Here is a 14,945-nt window from a genome sequence, read left to right on the forward strand (position 1 = left end):
ACAATATGTTTCTAGTGTGGAAAACTCTCATAAAAGATAAAAGATATTTCATAAAACCTAAAACTGGTATTTATATGTTCCCAGCAAAAAAGTATTTAAAATTTGAAATTATAAAAACCACATCCAATGTGACGGCCAAAGTGATGATCCATTGGAATTCTGACGGTCCACCATATTAGCCGTTGTTGATGATCCATTAAAGTCATGTTCTGCTTAGCACTGATGGCCAAAATTATGGTCCATCACAAGACTGATAGTTCACCATATGGTCCGTTGCTTATGATCCTAGAGAGGTAGGTTCTGCTTAGCACTGATGACCAAAGTGGTAGTCTGTCGCAAGACTGACAGTACACTATATGGGTTGTGGCTTATGATCCTGGAGAGGTAGGTTCTGCTTTGTACTGACGGCCAAAGTGGTGGTCCATCGCAAGACTGACGGTCCACCCTATGAGCCATCACTGGATGTTCCAGGATGCCAGGTTCTACTTAGCACTGATGGCCAAAGTGGTGGTTCATCGCAAGAATGGTGGTCCATGACATGGGTTGTCACTAATTCTTTTGAAATCATGGATTCTGTTTGGGCCTAACGGTCCTTTAGCTTGTGCCTTACCATGAAACACTAAATACTATCATTAAATGCAATGTTGGTTGCTTGAAAACATGCAATTTTCCCAAGAAAAAAATGCAAAATATTTTGTCAAAAGTCAGAACATCCTTAGGTAACCAATGCATTTCTTTAACAAGGAGACATGAAACACTGAATTTACCAATGTTAATTGTGCAAGCAACTTTAACTCATAAGCCACCTTCCCAAAATGACTCAAAATCATATATGGTCCAACATAGTGGGGACTGAGCTTTCCTTTCCTACCAAATCTCTTCACCCCTTTTATGGGAGAAATTTTAAAATAAACCAAGTCACCAACATCAAACTCAGGATCCCTTCTCCTCGCATCTGTATAAGATTTCTAAAGACTTTGGGCTTTCTTCAGCCTTTCTCAAATTAACTGAATTTTCTCCATCACCTCAAACATTGAATCTAGACCTATCAAAGCAGTCTCACCTACTTCAAACTAATCAATAAGAGATATACACCACCTTTCATAGAGAGCCTCAAACAGAGCCATTTGAATACTAAAGTGATAACTATTGTTGTAGGTAAACTCAATCAAAGGCAAATGGTCATCCCAACTACCCTTGAAATTGATAACACAAGCCCTCAACATATCTTCTAAGTTATTAATGGTTCTCTCTACCTGACCGTCTATCTAAGGATGAAAAACTATACTGAGATAAACTTAGGTACCAAGACCCTTCTAAAAAGCCTTCCAAAAGTGAGAGGTAAATAGGGTACCTCTATTTGAAATGATGGTGAATGAAACCCCATTCATCTTTATCAAATCCTTAAGATAGAGTCTAGCATAATTCTTAGATGAATATGAAGTTGAACTAGTAAGAAATGGGCTGACTTGATCATTCTTTCTATAATGACCCAAATCGAATTATGCTGCCAATGCGTATGAGGTAACCCTAACACAAAATCCATGTTCACCACCTCCTACTTCCAAGTGGGGATGTTGAACTCCTAAAGCATACCACTAGTACTTTGGTGCTAAACCTTAACTTGCTAACAGTTTGAACACTTATCCATGAATTCCGTAATATATTTCTTCATACCACTCTACCAATAGACTTCCCGCAAATAACAGTACATCTTAGTAGATCCTAGGTGAATAGAATATCATGCACCATATGCCTCTACAAATATTTATTGTCTCAAACCATTCACACTCGAAACACATAACCTTCCGATAATGAAGCACATCATCTCCCTCAAATCAAGTGGAAAACCTATCTAATAACATTGTAGAAAACTCCGCCCACTCTATAGACCCTGCCTCAGCACCTCTATTCTCCTTCTACTTCTTGAACCAAGTATGAACCAATCCTTGAAATTGGTAAGCAGCTAAATTAGCACTCTCACTCACAGTAACACCAATGAAATTTTTCACTTTCATTACACCATCCAGAAACTCCTGCAATTCCTCCTCAGACTTGGATCTAGAAAACAATGGAGGATTTATTTGAGTAAAGTCTTGGATCCTAGCTTCTTTCATTCTCTCTACTGGATTGGTTGGGGCACTAGCCTACTGGTTATTTGAGCAGTAATAGTCTGGACCAAAATAGTGAAAGTAGTCCTGAACTCAACCTAGGAAACATATTCATTTAGAGGGTCTTCCTAAACAGGTGGTGGTGTGGGCTAATCCTCATTCCTTCTTTCGTTATTTATTCTGGGAGGTATTTTCTGTAAAAAGATGAAGGACAATTTAGAAAAGGAAATTCAATAGTGCTCATGCTCCTTTGAGCGACATAAATACCGAAAGAAGGAAAACTTTCCTAAAATATCTCATAGCCTCTTGGCAATAAGTGTGGCGCACTTCACACCAATGCATAAGACTCTACTCAATGTGGATTTCAGACACCTTAGAACATTTAAATATTAGGCTTTGATACCAAGTTTTTTCATGACCCGAGGCTACTCCTAGTCATAACACGGTTCTTAAGGCCACAAGTAACCCCAAGCTAGCCCATGATTTGATACCTATTATGAGAACTGAATAAAATAAAAATACAAGAATCATATATACAATCTAAACTGATAAAAACTCTGTAACATAAAATACTGAAACAATATCCACGTTTCTAAAACTACTAATAAAATTGAAAACAAGTTTGAATATCTGAAAGCCTCTAAAATATGAGGAATTAATGGGACAAATCCCCAACTAACTCTGATTGAATGAAATAAAGAAAACATTAAAAATAACTATAGATAACTTTTCCTCAATGGATGAGGACTTACCATGACTGCTGCTGAGTAGTATTGAGGGCAATCGGGGAATTAAGCATCCAAACCTATATTATATGACAAAATAGCGTAAAAGAGAAAATAAAATCAGTACTTTGAATATACTGGTACATGATATAAGTAGTAACTGAAAGGTATATAGATATTGAGCCCGAATTCATATACGTGTAAACTAAATGCAAGACCAAGTAAAACATGTACTAAAATAATCTGTAAAATTGACTGATGGAATAGCTAATAAACTAAACACTTGGTTATACAAAACCGAGCTAATATAATTTGAGTACTAAACTAAAACTGTGGGAGGTACCATATAACCGACATGCCTTAATTTGAGCTAATCAGGGTCCAACCTGTAACCTCAGTTGGAAGGGTGTCAATACCTTTTTACGGGTACTAACACTGGCTGTGTGGATCCACTAATCTAATATCCCAAAGAACTAGGGTGTCAGTCCTCTACTGGCCGGTGACCCCTAAGAGAGTGTCAATCATTTACTTAAAGGTGACATCTCACAACCTACGCTGGATACGTAGTTCTAGAACTTAGGGATTACTACTAAAGGTCTCAGCCCTCTACCTATGGGAGAGCATTCATTCGTAGGTTTTCTTGGTGCTAAATTCTACTCTCAACTAAATTGACACTGGTATAGACTAAAGTTAAAAAGACCCATAATACCCCGAACCCCTTCCAAAAACTCCAAAACTTTCTTGGATGACCCTTTTAATACATTTAAATATATTTCAACTCATAAATCAATGTTTCAAAGATGGTAAGGCTAAAAAATAACATGTTCAAAATCTTAAGGTCATAAAAAGTCCATGTCACTTGTACTTAGTGTAAATTAAATGGCATTTGGACTTTTAAACATATGACGAATAGCTGGAAACTCATCTAAAATCTTGTGGGGTGTTACAAGAATTTGAAGTAATTGATGGAAATCAACTTAAGAACTGGTAAAGACCTGATTGACAAACCTCCAAAGAAAAATAATGATGTAAGACCTCGCAAAATTCTACGCTTACTTCAGTCCATTATGCTTGTTAAGGGGGTCCCAAACTTAGAAGGTTCTAGCTAAGTTTCCAAACTTAGTTTATTTTAGCCTTCGAAAGTTTGCAGTCTCATTTCGTGGCTTTAATGTCCTTTAATGGTCTGTATTCCTGCAAATTCATGACCAGGAAGATCAATAGGTGTTCCCAAACAAGTTTTTGATTTTTCGAAACTCGTTTAGACCAAGTTCAGAATCCTAAAATAATGGACCAATGCGATCTGGGCGCGCCGCATCGCCAATCGTGTTGGTTGATATTGTTGTAGGTTTCCAGGTTCAAATTACTAAGTCTAGACACGATGATGGCGCGATGCATCGACTATCACATCAATACCATGACGTGCTACATCACTAATAGCGTCTGTGCCCAATTCTCAGTCATTTAAAAGTTGCATCCTCAGGGTTAGTTTAATCTTTTTCCCAAACCCTTCAACCCTCATAAAATGAAATTTAGCTCTATTTTGGCTAATCCTATTCATTATTCATGAAATTCTTAAGAACAAAACCCTAGGGATATCAATTCAAGACTCATTTTCCAAGGAATTCCACAATCAACGTTCAAGAATTCACCAACTAAGGTATGTCAAGTGTTCATCCAAGGGTTTCTTCCACCCTTGGAGTCCAAGAAACCTTTTCAAAAACTCAATATAATGTTTTTGATGAATTTCATGATATAGTTTGATTGTGTTCATGAGTATTATGTTAATGAGTTCTCAAGTTCATGATTTAATTACAATATCTATGTGAAGTAAAGTGATATATATGTAGGATCATGTGAAATCATGTTAAACCCTTGAAATTTGTCAATGGGAATATAAATTATGATGGCTATTTATTGTATAGGGTTATGTGCATATGTTATGCTTACCAAGTGTTTGGTGAATTGCTCATGTGAGTTAATAAGTGAAAGAAATCATGCCATACTCGTTATATGCAAGCTATATCATGCAAGTGTTTGAAAAATTATTTATGAGAATGAAATAATGCCATGTTGTAGTATGCTAATATGTATTATCCATTCATGTACAAGTAATGCATCTCAAGTAGTTGTTGAATTATCTAAATGAATGAATGATAAACATGTAGCCACTGTTGAGGTTTTAACCTCGTGCCATGATTTACTTATTATGCTATTGAGTCCTGGGGGTACTTGTACCTGATAATTTAGTTGTGTGCCTAGAGCCAGTGTTAGTTTTCACAATACTTACAGTCAAGCCATGATCAGTAGAACTCAGTCAGTCATGTGACTCATGAAAATTCAGTAAATTTAGTATCAGTCCGGTAATCTTAGTGATCTCAGTAATCTCAGTGATCTTTGTAATCTTTGTAATCTCAGTCATCTAGTAGAACTCAGTAGCATTCGGTCAGTTGATAGAATTCAGTAGTATTCTATCATCCAATGGAACTCAGTGAACTTAGTTCAGTTCAGTAAAAATATACCATCATTAACAACTCAGTCATTCCTAGTGTGAACTAGGAAAATTAGTTCAGGGTCTATTCAATTTAGAGAGGATTAGCACCAAGTAAACCTAGGGATGAGGGATCACCTATTAGCCAGTAGAGGGTGTGATCCTTAGTAGCAATCCCTATATTCCAGAACTACATAGCCAGCATAGGTCGAGATGTACCCCTACGAGTCTAGGGAGTGACTTACAGTGAGAGTGCCGAGTTAGCCGCCTATCAGCTACAAGATATAGCCCAAATGTGATTTAAATAGTAGAAGGTAGATAAGGGTACAGATGTAGGGCCCATAGAATGGGAAGAGTTTGCTATGGCCTTCCTAGATAGGTTCTTTCCCCTAGAGAAGAAAGAAGACAAAGTGTAAGAGTTCAACAATCTCAGACAAGGTAGCATGAGTGTGAAAGAATACTCTTTCAAGTTCACCAAGTTAGCCAGGTATGGTCCCCATGTAGTAGCAGACAGTAGATCTAGAATGAGTAAGTTTGTGTCTGGGATATCAGGTAAAGTGGTTAAGGAGTGCAAGACTATGATGTTGATTAAGGAGATGGACACATCTAGGATTATGGTCCATGCTCAACAGATTGAGGGGTAGAAACTTAAGAAGAAAGAGAGGGAAAATAAACGAGCCAAAACTGTTAGTTCTAGTTTTTCTCAGCCAGGGTCGCAGAGTGGTAACCGTTTTCAGCATAGATAGAAGTTTCCAACCCCAGTTACATCTCCAACTAGTACACCAACACCAAAGTTCAGAAATGACTATAGAGATGGGGTACCAGGCTTTAAGGCCCATGGTAGTGAGGGCAGGGTTTTTACTCATCCACTTTACGAAGAGTGTTGTAAGCATCATAAGGGTATATGTAGAGCTGATAGTGATGTGTGTTTTGAATGTGGCGAGTCAGGTCATAAGGTTTGAGATTGTCCTAGGCCTGGCCCTAGAAGCAAGCACGGTCGTCCTTCAGCTCAGTCCAATCGCCCAAATCAGTAAGGTGCAAATTCCAATGCTATCAGTGGGCAATGCCCAAATAGACTCTATGTACTTTAGTCCCAAAAGTATTAGGAAAGTCCTCCTGATGCAGCTACTGGTATGTTACAGATCCCTTATTTATATGTTTACACTTCTTCAAATTCAGGAGCTTTTTTTTTCTTTTATAACTCTTTACATACCAGCCAACTTAAGGTCAGAAAAAATGTTAACAGGACCTTTCCCAGTCTCCACCCAGTGGGTCAGTCTATCATAGCCCAACAGGTATACAGGAACTGTCTAGTTATGGTATCTCAGAAAGCCATGCCTTTTGGTTCTAGTAGTAATACCAGTATAGGTAGGAAATCAATAAGGGAAGATGATTCCCGAATTATTCCTATCTCAGTGAAAAGTTTTGTACTTCAGCAATCATGATACTTATGCACACATCAAATCACAATTTCGTGAACCCAGCATATATTCACACTTTCCATAGAATCATATGCATTTCAAGTTCTAAGTATGAGGAATTCCAGTTCACTCAGTGTCATGTCCCATGAACACAGAAATTAGAGACTTAGGTCATGCATCTCATGACTCATGCACTCACATCATGTTTTACAGTAGGTTTAGCCCACATGATATGCTACGCTCCTAATGATCAGTTAAAAATTTAGACTATGTTGCATATATCCATAGTTTAAGCCCCTTGATGAATTCGTGGTGTTGATGTTCCATTCCTTAGCCCTCAGTTGTAGCATCATTAGTAATCAATATTCAGTAAAGGACTCAAATAGTCCTATAGAACCATGGCCTTCAGTTATCAGTTATTTAGCCATCGAGATTCAGAACTTTAGTACCAGTCTAACCCTCAGTTATCAGGAACCAGCATTCAGTCCCAATTATAGTCTTAGTTATGGTTACAGTCTCAATTACCATATTAGCTATAATATTATTCCTAGTCCTAGTCCAGTCAGATGATAAACTCAATTCACTTTCAAGATTACCTAACAATAGCATATGGCCATCAGTTACTTAGTTATTATTATTTCGGTACCTCAGTTTACAGAATGTTTCTGAATTATGTTATTCGCTTGGTCTTGCATTCTTAAGGTAATAAAGTTTTCACTCATTCATGCTCAGTTACCTCACGTTACCCAGTCAGTCATTACCTTTTATGTATAATACTCTATAATCTAAGTCTAGCCTTTTAGGCTAAGTACAGTTCAGCCTTACAGACCTAGTACTCAGCTATCAGTCGTTCAGTTAATCATATAAGTTAGTATATTTATGCATTTATGCTCAGCACCCGCATGAATCTTTTCAGTAGTTGTAGTGCAGTGCATAAGGCTTAGTCACTTTATCTTAAATGATGTTTCATAGGCCTTGTATCCTAATACAAGAATCCCAGCCATGTAGTGATCTCCTATTCTAATGTCCTGCTCAGATCAGGCCAAGAATCGATTTTCCCTGCAGTCACTAGAACTCTACAAAAAAAGTGTCATAGGAATGCTCAAATCGAGTAAAAGTTTCCAGTATGAGTTAGTTAAGCAGCCAGTAATTCAATTTAGCATCCATACAGACAAGTTCAGATGGTGTGGTTTCCCATCTTTCCATCTAGTCGAACTATCCAGAGTCTCAAGAATGTGATCATTCTAAGATAGACTAACCAGGTAGTTGCATGCTCAGCCCAGTTCATGTATCATGCCTTAGTTTTAGATCTAAGATAATCAGTCACAATTCAGTTCCTAGATGTCTTGTGCATCGCCCCTATTTTCCTCAGTATCTCAGCAAAGTCAGACTAGTATTTTTCAAGGGACATAGTGTCCCAAGGGGGAGATATAGTATAATTCCCCGAACCTTCATGACATAAACATGTCACTCTCTCTTTTTGTATTGAATCTGGTTTGGGGTAAGGAGTACTCATGCGTTGACCCTCAAGCTCCGATCTCAGCCGTAAGCCACATATTCAAGGTACTCAGTTCAGATCATGATATCCAGCTCATGTATCACGTTCCAGACTCAATTACATTTTCTTGTTTTTGCTTATGCATATCTAGTGATTAATTTCAGGCTCATTAGCATTTTTAGTTTAAGGAAATAGTTTTCCTTGAACTTATCCAGTTTCATGATCAGATTTCTATCATAAACTTGGTATCAATTACCATTGCATATTCAGTCATGCATTTATATATTAGATCAATCATGTATTCATGCATCAATTATGCAAGTTCAGTATAATATATTCATCTTATCAGTCATTCTAGTCATGAAATCATGCATCAGATATGCATGCTCTAAATAAATCTCAGCAAATCAGTAAAGTCAGTCATGTACTCATGTTTTAGTTGTTCATGTTCAGCATGTACTTCAGCTTATCTTTTTACCCATCTCAGTCAGTATCATTTGAGGATAAATGTTTTCAAAGGGGAGATATTGTAAGACCCCACAAAATCCTAAGCTTATTCAGTTCATTTATGCTTGTTAAGGGGGTCCCATACTTAGAAGGTTCTAGCTATGTTTACAGTCTTAGTTTATTTTAGCCTTCAAAAGTTTGCAGTCTTATTTTGTGACTTTAATGTCATTTAATAGTCTATATTCTTGATAATTAATGACTAGGAAGATCAATAGGTGTTCCCAAAAAAGTTTTAGATTTTTTAGAACTCATTTAGACCACGTTTGGAATCCCAAAATAGTGGACCAACGCGATCTGGACGTACCGCGTCGCTAATTGCATTGGTTGATATTGTTGCAGGTGATGATGGCGTGATGCGTCGACTATCACATCGATTCCATGATGCGTCGCAACGCTACTAGTGTTGGTGCCCAGTTCTCAGTCATTTAAAAGCTGCATCCTCAGGGTTATTTCAGTCTTTTTCCCATGCATTTTAGCCCTCATAACACGAAATTTAGCCCTCTTTTGTTTAATTCTATTCATTATTCACAAAATCCTCAAGAACAAAACCCTAGGGCTATCAATTCAAGACTTATTTTCTAAAGGATTCCACCATCAACCTTCAATAATTCACCAACTAAGGTATGTCAAGTGTTCATCCAAGTGTTTCTTCCACCCTTGGAGTCCAAGAAACCTTTTCAAAAACTCAATATAATGTTTTCGATGAACTTCATGATTTAGTTTGATTGTGTTCATAACTATTATATTAATCGGTTCTCTAGTTCATGATTTAATTATAATATCTATGTGAAATAAAGTGATATATGTGTAGTATCATGTGAAACCATGTTAAACCCTTGAAATTTGTCAATGGGAATGTGAATTATGATGACTATTTGTTGTATAGGGTTATGTGCATATGTTATGCTCACCAATTATTTAGTGAATTGCTCATATGAGTTAATAAGTAAAAGAAATCATGCCATACTCGTTATGTCCAAATTGTATAAGTGTTTGACAAATTGTTTATGAAAATGAAATAATGCCATGACATAGTATGCTAATACATATTCTCCATTCATGTAAAAGTAATGACTGAATGATAAACATGTAGCCACTGTAGAGCTTTTACGCTTGTTCCATGATTTACTTATTATGCTATCGAGTCCTGGGGGGTACTTGTACCCGACAATTTAGTTATGTTCCTAGAGCCAGTGTCTGTTTTCACGATACTCACAGTCAAGCCATGGTCAGTAGAACTCAGTCGGTCATGTGACTTAGGAAAATTTAGTAAATTCAGTATCAGTCTAGTAATCTCAGTGATCTCAGTTATGTCAGTAATCTCTATAATCTTAGTCACTTATTAGATTTCAGAAGTATTTAGTTCAAACCTCAGCAACTCAGTCAGCTAGCATAACCCAATAACATTCGGTCAATTGACAGAATTTAGTAGTATTTCATCATTCAACGGAACTCAGTGAACTCAGTTCAGTTCAGAAAAACTGTACCATCAGCAGCAGCTCAGTCATGCCTAGTATGAACTAGGAAAATCTGTTCAGTATCTATTTAGTTGGGATTAGAATTAGCACCGAGTGAACCCAGGGATAAGGGCTCAACTATTAGCCAGTAGAGAGTGTGATCCTTAGTAAAAATCCCTGTGTTCCAAAACTACATAGCCAGCGTTGGTCGAGATGTACCCCTACGAGTCTAGGGATTGTTCATCTCCTTTGAGTTTCCTTACAGGAGGGGTTGATATAAGAGATCCATATCACAGAGGTTTTATTCACAGCTTGTCTTTACCCGTGACATGATAATGACACCCTTCCAGCTGGTGTTATAGGTTGGACCCCACCAGTTCAGATTTGAGGCATGTCGATTAGATGATTACCTCCCACAGTCTCAGTTTCACATTCAGTCTCAGTAATAGAACTCAGTTCAGTTCTATAAATATCAGGGCTATCAGATACAGTCGCTCAGCTCAGTACAGAACTCAGCTAGTTCCATCAGAATCAGGACTATCAGATACATATCCAGTACAGTCTAGAACTCAAATAGTTCTTTAGATTCAAGATTGTCAGATACAGTCACCCAGTCCAGTAATTAATTCAGATAGTTTTTTAGTATTAATATACTCAGTTATTAGTTATCAGTTATCAGTACTATAGTACCAGTCACCTCAAATATCAATTACCTGTAAACTCCATAATTCATATCAACAATAGACTCAGTTATTCAGTATCCCAGTATTAGTAAACTTAGATGTCAGTACATTAGTATAAGTATTGTCATGACCCCAGTCCTAATTTGTGTATACATGTATGCATTTCTCACGCGCTCATGTTTAAGTCTTCAGTCAGTTATTACTGTTCAGGCATATGAACCCCTGCATTCAGCTTACGTTACTTGCATACTAGTATATTCAATAGTACTGATGAATTTATGCTATGGTGTTTTATACCATAGGTTTATAAGAACGAGATCCTAAGCACCTTAGTAAATTAGACGTTCAGAAACTAGACTAACAATGAGCCCTCATCATTCGAGGATAGCATGATTATTTTATTATTTTATTATTTCAGTAGTTTGGAGTTAGTTGGGGACATGTTCCATCAACTCCACAGTTTTCAGATAGTTTAGTGGCTTTAAGACTATAGCATGTTTAGATAGTTTATTTCAGTTTTGGGTATTGGTATACCCCATTATAGATATTGTTTTATATTCAGTAGTAGTTCAGTGTTGAACCTTAGGGCCTTACAGCTTATATTTCACATATTTATAGTATATTATTCAGTGCTCAGTTATAGATATCAGTCATGGGTTAGCTTGTGGTCCTTCGAGGTATTGAGCACCGTGTAGCACTTCGGGTACCAGATTTGGGGCGTTACGCATGAGGTACAGGTAGAGTTGACCATAATAAGTTGATGATAAATAAGTTGAAGAAGAAAAAAAGATTGAAAACTTGAGGAGGTTTTAGAACCTAAAAGAAAATGCAGTTGAGCAAACATAAGAAATACAACCACTACTATTCCCTCTGAATCTCATAAAGGCCAAAGAAGATTCTTGTTTTAAGAAGTTCTTTGACATATTTAGAGAACTTCACATTAACCATCCTTTGCTAGATATTTTGCAGGAAATGCGTAAGTGCACTAAGTACTTGAAATATATGGTGACACATAAGATAAAACTTGGTGACATTAAGACAGTAACACTTACTAAGGAGTGCAATTCTGTGGTGATGAGTAAGATACTAGTAAAGTTCAAAGACCTCGAGAATTTCACCCTCCCTATACAAATTGGTAAAAGTGATATGGTACATACTATGAGTGATTTAGGGGAATCCATAAACTTGATGCCCCTATCTGTGTTCAACACTCTGGATTTGGGAAAACCAAGGGCATGTTAAGTGGCTCTCCAAATGCCAGACAAAACTAGAGTGGTCCCCGAAGATATCATTTCGAATGTTTTCATTAAGGTTGATAAGTTCATTGTTCTTGCTGACTTTATTATTCTTGATTATGATGTATATGAAGGGGTGCCAATCATATTAGGATATCTATTCTGGGCTACTAGAGGAGAACTGACATATGTGAGGGAGGGCACTCTCAAAATAAGATTGAATAATGAAGGGGTCATCTTCAAAATGTACAAAACACTCCATATACCCTCACACTATAAGGATCTATGCATTATCACAACTGAGGAAATGGATAAGTATGGGGTGGGGGAGTGCAAACCTCTAATTACCTCTTTGAACTCTCTCATGAAGTTTTCCAAGTTAAAAATTAATCTTGATATTGAGAAACTTGAAGGGATCCTAAAAAAGAAAGTTTAAAAAGAGTTGTGGACCATGAGATCTAATATTCAAGTGGTCATAAAAAAATAAGGCATTGGGCTTTGAGTAGGAGAAAGAGGATGAGAGACTATAGTTAAGAGTTATGAGTTGAATCATGTCGCGATAATAACTCAGGCACTGCTTGGGAGGCAACCTAAGTTAAGATAGTTGTTTTTATTTATTTTATTTTTCTTTAGTATTGCCATTCACTTTGTTTTATTTTGTGTTAATAGGTTGAAGAAAAGTCTAAATACCGGAGATCTAAGCTAATGAGCATGGCATAAACTAAGTGTGTGGTTATGATTCTACAAAGCTAGGCCTAGAGGCCTCAGAGAGTATTTCTATCCTTACTTTTAATTTATACTTGGGGATAAAGTATGATTATAGATTTGTGGTGGGGAATCTTCCAATTATTTAGGGTGAGGTGTTGCTATAGAATTTGCATTTGTGTTTAGTTTCTAGTTTTCGGCTAAATTTAAAATAATTACAAAAATATTTCATCTTTGTCTATTTTGAGTTTTGGTATTTGGCCTGTTTAAGTAGAAACAAACTTTATGCACCCTTTGGTTTTTCTTTTTGATTTTTTGAGGGGGCTCCTTGAACTAGTATCCCTTTTTGATTTATAGGAGTAGTTTTAAAATTTTTCTTATTAGAAATAAATTGAGATTCTCTTGCTAGGTTCTATACATTATTACATGATGCAAGTTGGGTCTGTATGTGGCATAATGTGTAGTCAATTGAATGACTATATTTGAGACACCTAAGCTAATTTATTTAACTTTTTTATGATGTTGACTTAATTTTAAATTCTTACTATTGCTTGTTGAGAGTCTATAGAGATCCATCTTAATTTGAGCATGTACCAGGTGTGAGTGAGGTTTTTGTTACATTCCTTGTATACATATTGATGTCTAGCATTTTCCTAGTGTGTTTGAAAAGTAAAATACAAAATATGGGGTTTAAGAGATAATTTAGGAAAATTTTTTATAGTCATATTTTATACCATCTTTATCTACCCTATTTGTATGAACTTAGTTAGCCCCGTTGAGCCTTTATCCTATTCTTTGGCAGCCTCATATATAGCTTAACCCCTTTCTTTCAATTGATCATAATTTGATCTCAAACTCCTAAGCACTTTAGTTGAAAGATGAAGTCGTTAAGGAGTGTGTAATTGAAGAAACAAAAAAGGTAAAAGTGAAGCCCTAAATAGCTTTTAGTGTGTTGGAAAAGTGTATGTGTTGTAGTTGAGAGTAATGTAATAAAAAGAAAAATTGATCAAAAGTGAATCAGGTGTTACTAGAAAATACTCCCTACTAAAGATATGTAAACTAGATTAAAGATATGGGGCAACAAAAAGAGATGTGGGAAGATAAAAGTAGTAAATAAATGGTTTGTTACAGAGTTGCCTAATGTAAAGTGTGATGTATTAAAGCACTTAGGGAAAATAGTCACTATTATTGGCCAGAATAGTTCCTACCCGTCCCTTAGCCTATATTACAACCCTTAAAGTCCTACATTATCTTGAGCCTTGATATTCTAATATTAGTGGAGTACTATACTAAGGGAAAGATTATGGTTCATCTTATGTATCATGTGAAGTCATTGTGAGAGTAAGCATAATTTGATTCTTACACCCATTCTTGTAATAAATTGCATGTTTGTGAATGAATATGGGTGACTCACTTGTGGTGGGGGCGCATGTTTAATGATGGTTTGGTGACTTGTATTATGTCTTTTTTGAGTAATATTCATGAGTTTGCCAACTTAGTAGAGTCAATTCTTGAGGTTAGGATGTTCTGATATAGTATAGATAAGATTTCAACTATAACATGACATGCCTAATGTAGAACTTGCCATTCGTGTAGTTGTTGTAGTTCTAGCTTGAGTGCCTTAGTTCAAGTAGTGATGTTGGAGTCTTTCTTGAATATGCTTAGTGTAAAGAGTTTATTCGGGGACAAACACGGGTAAAGTGTGGGGTGGTGATCTTGGGTGTATTCGTACGTCAAAGTGTTAATTATTGTACATACTTTTGTCCATTTTATGAGCTACATTGCATATATATTCAATTGATTAAGCTTAATTTGTGTGCGTAAACTAATAGATATGATTAGTGTTTTACGTATAGACTTTGGTGAAGATTAAGCATGATTTTGATGTCAATACTAAGCTTGTGGCTGATTGAAGGTATAAGGAGAAATATCAGGAAGCAAGATAAGATTAGAACGAGTTGAAAAGGCATCTACAATGCATAGGAAACGAAGCAAAGTGATAAGACTACACAATATTAGGAAACCAGATTTTGAAACACAGCTCTATTCCACAGAGGCTGAGCCACACAATAAGGGCGTGGCACAGAGCTGGCCAAAATTAAATGGCACAAAATA

The sequence above is a fragment of the Capsicum annuum genome, chromosome 4, assembly GCF_002878395.1.
Source record: "Capsicum annuum cultivar UCD-10X-F1 chromosome 4, UCD10Xv1.1, whole genome shotgun sequence".
Taxonomy (NCBI): domain Eukaryota; kingdom Viridiplantae; phylum Streptophyta; class Magnoliopsida; order Solanales; family Solanaceae; genus Capsicum; species Capsicum annuum.